The sequence below is a fragment of the Rhinoderma darwinii genome, assembly GCF_050947455.1.
Source record: "Rhinoderma darwinii isolate aRhiDar2 chromosome 4 unlocalized genomic scaffold, aRhiDar2.hap1 SUPER_4_unloc_3, whole genome shotgun sequence".
NCBI classification, from domain to species: Eukaryota; Metazoa; Chordata; class Amphibia; order Anura; family Rhinodermatidae; genus Rhinoderma; species Rhinoderma darwinii.
The window spans coordinates 347,813-360,318 of record NW_027461758.1 but is presented as its reverse complement, the minus strand read 5'-3'; the positions used below and the strand labels follow the sequence as shown (position 1 = coordinate 360,318).

Sequence of the window (12,506 nt, the reverse complement as noted above, 5' to 3'; positions counted from 1 at the left end):
ATGGGATATCAGAGGACATTACAGGGAGGAGGTATAAGAGGAGAGAACTGCAACTCCCAGCATGTCCAGACTGTTATTATGTGATATCAGAGAACATTACAGGAGATATAAGAGGAGAGAACTACAACTCCCAGCATGTCCAGTCTGTTATTATGTGATATCTGAGGACATTACAGGAGGAGATATAAGAGGAGAGAACTACAACTCCCAGCATGTCCAGACTGTTATTATGTGATATCAGAGGACATTACAGGAGGATATATAGGAGAACTACAACTCCCAGCATTCTCCGGGCTCTTCGGTCTCACAGTCTATAGAAGAGAAAACGCTGAATCGATTTAAAGCCCCGCCCCTCAGGTACTGATCACATGATTTTGACATCAGGTCCTTCATTCACCAGGGTTTTTTTCCTACTGAGCTCCGCCCCTTCAGGTCACATGACGTCATTGAAGGTTCTTTTCTTCTCCTCTGCCGCCCTGAGCTCCGCCCCTTCATGTCACATGACGTAACCACAGGTAATTTTCTTCTCCTAGGCCCCCCTGAGCTCCGCCCCTTTATATCACATGACGTCGCCACAGGTCCTTTTCTTCTTGGCCCCGTTGAGCTCCGCCCCTTCACGGCACTTGACGTCACCGCAGGTCCTTCTCCTTTACCCCGCTGAGCTCCGCCCCTTCAAGTCCCATGACGTCACCGCAGGTCCTTTTCTTCTCCTCTGCCCCCCTGATCTCCGTCCATTCAAGTCACATGACTTTACTGCAGGTTCTTTTCTTCTCCTCGTCTCCGCTGAGCTCCATCACTTGACGTCCCCCAGGTCCTTTTCCACTGCCTCGCTGAGCTCCGCCCCTCAAGTCACATGACGTCACCGCAGGTTCTTTTCTTCTCCTCGGCCCCGCTGAGCTCCGCCCTTCTCTACTGTGTGTATATAGAGGGAGCTGTCAATCATTGAGTGACCCCGCCCCCGCAGCGTTTTCTCTTCAGATCGCGGCATTTGTCCTTCTTTTCTGTCTGTGATCAGTCACGTGTCAGGACTGGATTATTGGTGGTGAGTGATGGACATTGTTATGGGGGCACAGGAATTCTGGGTCCAATGTATGAGGCCAAATAACAGCAATTCTGTCATTATTGTATTTCCATGGAGACCGCAGTGATGATGATTGTGGAGAGATCGTAATTATATCGCTACATTGTTACATTATTATTATATCACTACATTGTTACATTATTATTATTATTATTATTATTATTATATCACTACATTGTTACATTATTATTATATCACTACATTGTTACATTATTATTATTATATCACTACATTGTTACATTATTATTATATCACTACATTGTTACATTATTATTATTATATCACTACATTGTTACATTATTATTATATCACTACATTGTTACATTATTATTATATCACTACATTGTTACATTATTATTATTATTATTATATCACTACATTGTTACATTATTATTATATCACTACATTGTTACATTATTATTATATCACTACATTGTTACATTATTATTATATCACTACATTGTTACATTATTATTATTATATCACTACATTGTTACATTATTATTATAATATCACTACATTGTTACATTATTATTATTATATCACTACATTGTTACATTATTATTATTATATCACTACATTGTTACATTATTATTATTATTATTATATCACTACATTGTTACATTATTATTATTATATCACTACATTGTTACATTATTATTATTATATCACTACATTGTTACATTATTATTATATCACTACATTGTTACATTATTATTATATCACTACATTGTTACATTATTATTATTATATCACTACATTGTTACATTATTATTATATCACTACATTGTTACATTATTATTATTATATCACTACATTGTTACATTATTATTATTATATCACTACATTGTTACATTATTATTATTATATCACTACATTGTTACATTATTATTATATCACTACATTGTTACATTATTATTATATCACTACATTGTTACATTATTATTATTATATCACTACATTGTTACATTATTATTATATCACTACATTGTTACATTATTATTATATCACTACATTGTTACATTATTATTATTATATCACTACATTGTTACATTATTATTATTATATCACTACATTGTTACTTTATTATTATATCACTACATTGTTACATTATTATTATATCACTACATTGTTACATTATTATTATATCACTACATTGTTACATTATTATTATTATATCACTACATTGTTACATTATTATTATTATATCACTACATTGTTACATTATTATTATTATATCACTACATTGTTACTTTATTATTATATCACTACATTGTTACATTATTATTATATCACTACATTGTTACATTATTATTATATCACTACATTGTTACATTATTATTATTATATCACTACATTGTTACATTATTATTATTATATCACTACATTGTTACATTATTATTATATCACTACATTGTTACATTATTATTATTATATCACTACATTGTTACATTATTATTATTATATCACTACATTGTTACATTATTATTATATCACTACATTGTTACATTATTATTATATCACTACATTGTTACATTATTATTATTATATCACTACATTGTTACATTATTATTATATCACTACATTGTTACATTATTATTATATCACTACATTGTTACATTATTATTATATCACTACATTGTTACATTATTATTATATCACTACATTGTTACATTATTATTATTATATCACTACATTGTTACATTATTATTATTATATCGCTACATTGTTACATTATTATTATATCACTACATTGTTACATTATTATTATTATATCACTACATTGTTACATTATTATTATTATTATATCACTACATTGTTACATTATTATTATTATATCACTACATTGTTACATTATTATTATTATATCACTACATTGTTACATTATTATTATATCACTACATTGTTACATTATTATTATTATATCACTACATTGTTACATTATTATTATTATATCACTACATTGTTACATTATTATTATATCACTACATTGTTACATTATTATTATATCACTACATTGTTACATTATTATTATTATAATATCACTACATTGTTACATTATTATTATTATATCACTACATTGTTACATTATTATTATATCACTACATTGTTACATTATTATTATATCACTATATTGTTACATTATTATTATATCACTACATTGTTACATTATTATTATATCACTACATTGTTACATTATTATTATATCACTACATTGTTACATTATTATTATTATATCACTACATTGTTACATTATTATTATATCACTACATTGTTACATTATTATTATTATATCACTACATTGTTACATTATTATTATATCACTACATTGTTACATTATTATTATATCACTACATTGTTACATTATTATTATATCACTACATTGTTACATTATTATTATATCACTACATTGTTACATTATTATTATTATATCACTACATTGTTACATTATTATTATATCACTACATTGTTACATTATTATTATATCACTACATTGTTACATTATTATTATTATATCACTACATTGTTACATTATTATTATTATATCACTACATTGTTACATTATTATTATTATATCACTACATTGTTACATTATTATTATATCACTACATTGTTACATTATTATTATATCACTACATTGTTACATTATTATTATATCACTACATTGTTACATTATTATTATATCACTACATTGTTACATTATTATTATATCACTACATTGTTACATTATTATTATTATATCACTACATTGTTACATTATTATTATTATATCACTACATTGTTACATTATTATTATATCACTACATTGTTACATTATTATTATATCACTACATTGTTACATTATTATTATATCACTACATTGTTACATTATTATTATTATATCACTACATTGTTACATTATTATTATTATATCACTACATTGTTACATTATTATTATATCACTACATTGTTACATTATTATTATTATATCACTACATTGTTACATTATTATTATTATATCACTACATTGTTACATTATTATTATATCACTACATTGTTACATTATTATTATATCACTACATTGTTACATTATTATTATTATATCACTACATTGTTACATTATTATTATTATATCACTACATTGTTACATTATTATTATATCACTACATTGTTACATTATTATTATATCACTATATTGTTACATTATTATTATATCACTACATTGTTACATTATTATTATATCACTACATTGTTACATTATTATTATATCACTACATTGTTACATTATTATTATTATATCACTACATTGTTACATTATTATTATATCACTACATTGTTACATTATTATTATTATATCACTACATTGTTACATTATTATTATATCACTACATTGTTACATTATTATTATATCACTACATTGTTACATTATTATTATATCACTACATTGTTACATTATTATTATATCACTACATTGTTACATTATTATTATTATATCACTACATTGTTACATTATTATTATTATATCACTACATTGTTACATTATTATTATTATATCACTACATTGTTACATTATTATTATATCACTACATTGTTACATTATTATTATATCACTACATTGTTACATTATTATTATTATTATATCACTACATTGTTACATTATTATTATATCACTACATTGTTACATTATTATTATATCACTACATTGTTACATTATTATTATTATATCACTACATTGTTACATTATTATTATTATATCACTATATTGTTACATTATTATTATTATATCACTACATTGTTACATTATTATTATTATATCACTACATTGTTACATTATTATTATTATATCACTACATTGTTACATTATTATTATATCACTACATTGTTACATTATTATTATTATATCACTACATTGTTACATTATTATTATATCACTACATTGTTACATTATTATTATATCACTACATTGTTACATTATTATTATATCACTACATTGTTACATTATTATTATATCACTACATTGTTACATTATTATTATATCACTACATTGTTACATTATTATTATATCACTACATTGTTACATTATTATTATTATATCACTACATTGTTACATTATTATTATTATATCACTACATTGTTACATTATTATTATATCACTACATTGTTACATTATTATTATATCACTACATTGTTACATTATTATTATTATATCACTACATTGTTACATTATTATTATATCACTACATTGTTACATTATTATTATTATATCACTACATTGTTACATTATTATTATTATATCACTACATTGTTACATTATTATTATATCACTACATTGTTACATTATTATTATTATTATTATTATTATATCACTACATTGTTACATTATTATTATTATTATATCACTACATTGTTACATTATTATTATATCACTACATTGTTACATTATTATTATTATATCACTACATTGTTACATTATTATTATATCACTACATTGTTACATTATTATTATATCACTACATTGTTACATTATTATTATATCACTACATTGTTACATTATTATTATATCACTACATTGTTACATTATTATTATTATATCACTACATTGTTACATTATTATTATTATATCACTACATTGTTACATTATTATTATATCACTACATTGTTACATTATTATTATTATATCACTACATTGTTACATTATTATTATTATATCACTACATTGTTACATTATTATTATTATATCACTACATTGTTACATTATTATTATAATATCACTACATTGTTACATTATTATTATTATATCGCTACATTGTTACATTATTATTATATCACTACATTGTTACATTATTATTATTATATCACTACATTGTTACATTATTATTATTATATCACTACATTGTTACATTATTATTATATCACTACATTGTTACATTATTATTATTATATCACTACATTGTTACATTATTATTATTATATCACTACATTGTTACATTATTATTATTATATCGCTACATTGTTACATTATTATTATAATATCACTACATTGTTACATTATTATTATTATTATATCACTACATTGTTACATTATTATTATTATATCGCTACATTGTTACATTATTATTATTATATCACTACATTGTTACATTATTATTATTATTATATCACTACATTGTTACATTATTATTATTATTATATCACTACATTGTTACATTATTATTATATCACTACATTGTTACATTATTATTATATCACTACATTGTTACATTATTATTATTATATCACTACATTGTTACATTATTATTATTATATCACTATATTGTTACATTATTATTATATCACTACATTGTTACATTATTATTATATCACTACATTGTTACATTATTATTATATCACTACATTGTTACATTATTATTATTATATCACTACATTGTTACATTATTATTATATCACTACATTGTTACATTATTATTATATCACTACATTGTTACATTATTATTATATCACTACATTGTTACATTATTATTATTATATCACTACATTGTTACATTATTATTATATCACTACATTGTTACATTATTATTATATCACTACATTGTTACATTATTATTATTATATCACTACATTGTTACATTATTATTATTATATCACTACATTGTTACATTATTATTATATCACTACATTGTTACATTATTATTATTATATCACTACATTGTTACATTATTATTATATCACTACATTGTTACATTATTATTATATCACTACATTGTTACATTATTATTATATCACTACATTGTTACATTATTATTATTATATCACTACATTGTTACATTATTATTATATCACTACATTGTTACATTATTATTATATCACTACATTGTTACATTATTATTATTATATCACTACATTGTTACATTATTATTATATCACTACATTGTTACATTGTTACATTATTATTATATCACTACATTGTTACATTGTTACATTATTATTATATCACTACATTGTTACATTATTATTATAATATCACTACATTGTTACATTATTATTATTATTATTATTATATCACTACATTGTTACATTATTATTATATCACTACATTGTTACATTATTATTATTATATCACTACATTGTTACATTATTATTATATCACTACATTGTTACATTATTATTATATCACTACATTGTTACATTATTATTATTATATCACTACATTGTTACATTATTATTATATCACTACATTGTTACATTGTTACATTATTATTATATCACTACATTGTTACATTGTTACATTATTATTATATCACTACATTGTTACATTATTATTATAATATCACTACATTGTTACATTATTATTATTATTATTATTATATCACTACATTGTTACATTATTATTATATCACTACATTGTTACATTATTATTATTATATCACTACATTGTTACATTATTATTATATCACTACATTGTTACATTATTATTATATCACTACATTGTTACATTATTATTATATCACTACATTGTTACATTATTATTATATCACTACATTGTTACATTATTATTATATCACTACATTGTTACATTATTATTATTATATCACTACATTGTTACATTATTATTATTATTATATCACTACATTGTTACATTATTATTATTATATCACTACATTGTTACATTATTATTATATCACTACATTGTTACATTATTATTATATCACTACATTGTTACATTATTATTATATCACTACATTGTTACATTATTATTATATCACTACATTGTTACATTATTATTATTATATCACTACATTGTTACATTATTATTATATCACTACATTGTTACATTATTATTATATCACTACATTGTTACATTATTATTATTATTATATCACTACATTGTTACATTATTATTATTATTATTATATCACTACATTGTTACATTATTATTATATCACTACATTGTTACATTATTATTATTATATCGCTACATTGTTACATTATTATTATATCACTACATTGTTACATTATTATTATATCACTACATTGTTACATTATTATTATATCACTACATTGTTACATTATTATTATATCACTACATTGTTACATTATTATTATTATATCACTACATTGTTACATTATTATTATATCACTACATTGTTACATTATTATTATTATATCACTACATTGTTACATTATTATTATTATATCACTACATAGTTACATTATTATTATATCACTACATTGTTACCTTATTATTATATCACTACATTGTTACATTATTATTATTATATCACTACATTGTTACATTATTATTATTATTATATCACTACATTGTTACATTATTATTATTATATCACTACATTGTTACATTATTATTATATCACTACATTGTTACATTATTATTATATCACTACATTGTTACATTATTATTATTATATCACTACATTGTTACATTATTATTATTATATCACTACATAGTTACATTATTATTATATCACTACATTGTTACATTATTATTATATCACTACATTGTTACATTATTATTATTATATCACTACATTGTTACATTATTATTATTATTATATCACTACATTGTTACATTATTATTATTATATCACTACATTGTTACATTATTATTATATCACTACATTGTTACATTATTATTATTATTATATCACTACATTGTTACATTATTATTATTATTATATCACTACATTGTTACATTATTATTATTATATCACTACATTGTTACATTATTATTATATCACTACATTGTTACATTATTATTATTATATCACTACATTGTTACATTATTATTATTATATCACTACATTGTTACATTATTATTATTATTATATCACTACATTGTTACATTATTATTATTATATCACTACATTGTTACATTATTATTATATCACTACATTGTTACATTATTATTATTATATCACTACATTGTTACATTATTATTATATCACTACATTGTTACATTATTATTATTATATCACTACATTGTTACATTATTATTATTATATCACTACATTGTTACATTATTATTATTATATCACTACATTGTTACATTATTATTATTATATCACTACATTGTTACATTATTATTATTATATCACTACATTGTTACATTATTATTATTATATCACTACATTGTTACATTATTATTATATCACTACATTGTTACATTATTATTATTATATCACTACATTGTTACATTATTATTATATCACTACATTGTTACATTATTATTATTATATCACTACATTGTTACATTATTATTATTATATCACTACATTGTTACATTATTATTATTATATCACTACATTGTTACATTATTATTATTATATCACTACATTGTTACATTATTATTATTATATCACTACATTGTTACATTATTATTATTATATCACTACATTGTTACATTATTATTATTATATCACTACATTGTTACATTATTATTATATCACTACATTGTTACATTATTATTATTATATCACTACATTGTTACATTATTATTATATCACTACATTGTTACATTATTATTATTATTATATCACTACATTGTTACATTATTATTATTATATCACTACATTGTTACATTATTATTATTATATCACTACATTGTTACATTATTATTATTATATCGCTACATTGTTACATTATTATTATTATATCACTACATTGTTACATTATTATTATATCACTACATTGTTACATTATTATTATATCACTACATTGTTACATTATTATTATATCACTACATTGTTACATTATTATTATATCACTACATTGTTACATTATTATTATATCACTACATTGTTACATTATTATTATATCACTACATTGTTACATTATTATTATTATTATTATATCACTACATTGTTACATTATTATTATATCACTACATTGTTACATTATTATTATTATATCACTACATTGTTACATTATTATTATTATTATATCACTACATTGTTACATTATTATTATTATATCACTACATTGTTACATTATTATTATATCACTACATTGTTACATTATTATTATTATTATATCACTACATTGTTACATTATTATTATTATATCACTATATTGTTACATTATTATTATATCACTACATTGTTACATTATTATTATATCACTACATTGTTACATTATTATTATATCACTACATTGTTACATTATTATTATTATATCACTACATTGTTACATTATTATTATATCACTACATTGTTACATTATTATTATTATTATATCACTACATTGTTACATTATTATTATTATTATATCACTACATTGTTACATTATTATTATTATATCACTACATTGTTACATTATTATTATATCACTACATTGTTACATTATTATTATATCACTACATTGTTACATTATTATTATTATATCACTACATTGTTACATTATTATTATATCACTACATTGTTACATTATTATTATATCACTACATTGTTACATTATTATTATTATATCACTACATTGTTACATTATTATTATTATTATATCACTACATTGTTACATTATTATTATTATATCACTACATTGTTACATTATTATTATTATTATATCACTACATTGTTACATTATTATTATATCACTACATTGTTACATTATTATTATATCACTACATTGTTACATTATTATTATTATATCACTACATTGTTACATTATTATTATATCACTACATTGTTACATTATTATTATTATATCACTACATTGTTACATTATTATTATTATTATATCACTACATTGTTACATTATTATTATTATATCACTACATTGTTACATTATTATTATATCACTACATTGTTACATTATTATTATTATATCACTACATTGTTACATTATTATTATATCACTACATTGTTACATTATTATTATATCACTACATTGTTACATTATTATTATATCGCTACATTGTTACATTATTATTATTATATCACTACATTGTTACATTATTATTATATCACTACATTGTTACATTATTATTATATCACTACATTGTTACATTATTATTATTATATCGCTACATTGTTACATTATTATTATATCACTACATTGTTACATTATTATTATATCACTACATTGTTACATTATTATTATTATATCACTACATTGTTACATTATTATTATATCACTACATTGTTACATTATTATTATATCACTACATTGTTACATTATTATTATTATTATATCACTACATTGTTACATTATTATTATTATATCACTACATTGTTACATTATTATTATATCACTACATTGTTACATTATTATTATTATTATATCACTACATTGTTACATTATTATTATTATATCACTATATTGTTACATTATTATTATATCACTACATTGTTACATTATTATTATTATATCACTATATTGTTACATTATTATTATTATATCACTACATTGTTACATTATTATTATTATATCACTACATTGTTACATTATTATTATATCACTACATTGTTACATTATTATTATATCACTACATTGTTACATTATTATTATTATTATATCACTACATTGTTACATTATTATTATATCACTATATTGTTACATTATTATTATATCACTACATTGTTACATTATTATTATATCACTACATTGTTACATTATTATTATATCACTACATTGTTACATTATTATTATTATATCACTACATTGTTACATTATTATTATATCACTACATTGTTACATTATTATTATTATATCACTACATTGTTACATTATTATTATTATTATATCACTACATTGTTACATTATTATTATATCACTACATTGTTACATTATTATTATTATATCACTACATTGTTACATTATTATTATTATATCACTACATTGTTACATTATTATTATATCACTACATTGTTACATTATTATTATATCACTACATTGTTACATTATTATTATATCACTACATTGTTACATTATTATTATTATATCACTACATTGTTACATTATTATTATTATTATATCACTACATTGTTACATTATTATTATTATTATATCACTACATTGTTACATTATTATTATTATATCACTACATTGTTACATTATTATTATATCACTACATTGTTACATTATTATTATTATATCACTACATTGTTACATTATTATTATTATATCACTACATTGTTACATTATTATTATATCACTACATTGTTACATTATTATTATTATTATATCACTACATTGTTACATTATTATTATTATATCACTACATTGTTACATTATTATTATTATATCACTACATTGTTACATTATTATTATATCACTACATTGTTACATTATTATTATATCACTACATTGTTACATTATTATTATATCACTACATTGTTACATTATTATTATATCACTACATTGTTACATTATTATTATATCACTACATTGTTACATTATTATTATTATATCACTACATTGATATAATAAGTAA

General features: G+C 20.4%; 1 protein-coding gene across 1 annotated transcript in view; it reads left to right on the top strand.

Moving 5' to 3' along the window:
- Positions 1 to 707: 707 nt before the first annotated feature.
- LOC142684062 (uncharacterized) overlaps positions 708 to 12,506 on the top strand; it is a 54,580-nt gene continuing 42,781 nt past the window's right edge. The window contains exon 1 of the mRNA XM_075847451.1: positions 708 to 1,042. The gene's annotated coding sequence lies outside the window, so the exon portion shown is untranslated. The remainder of the gene's footprint in view (positions 1,043 to 12,506) is intronic.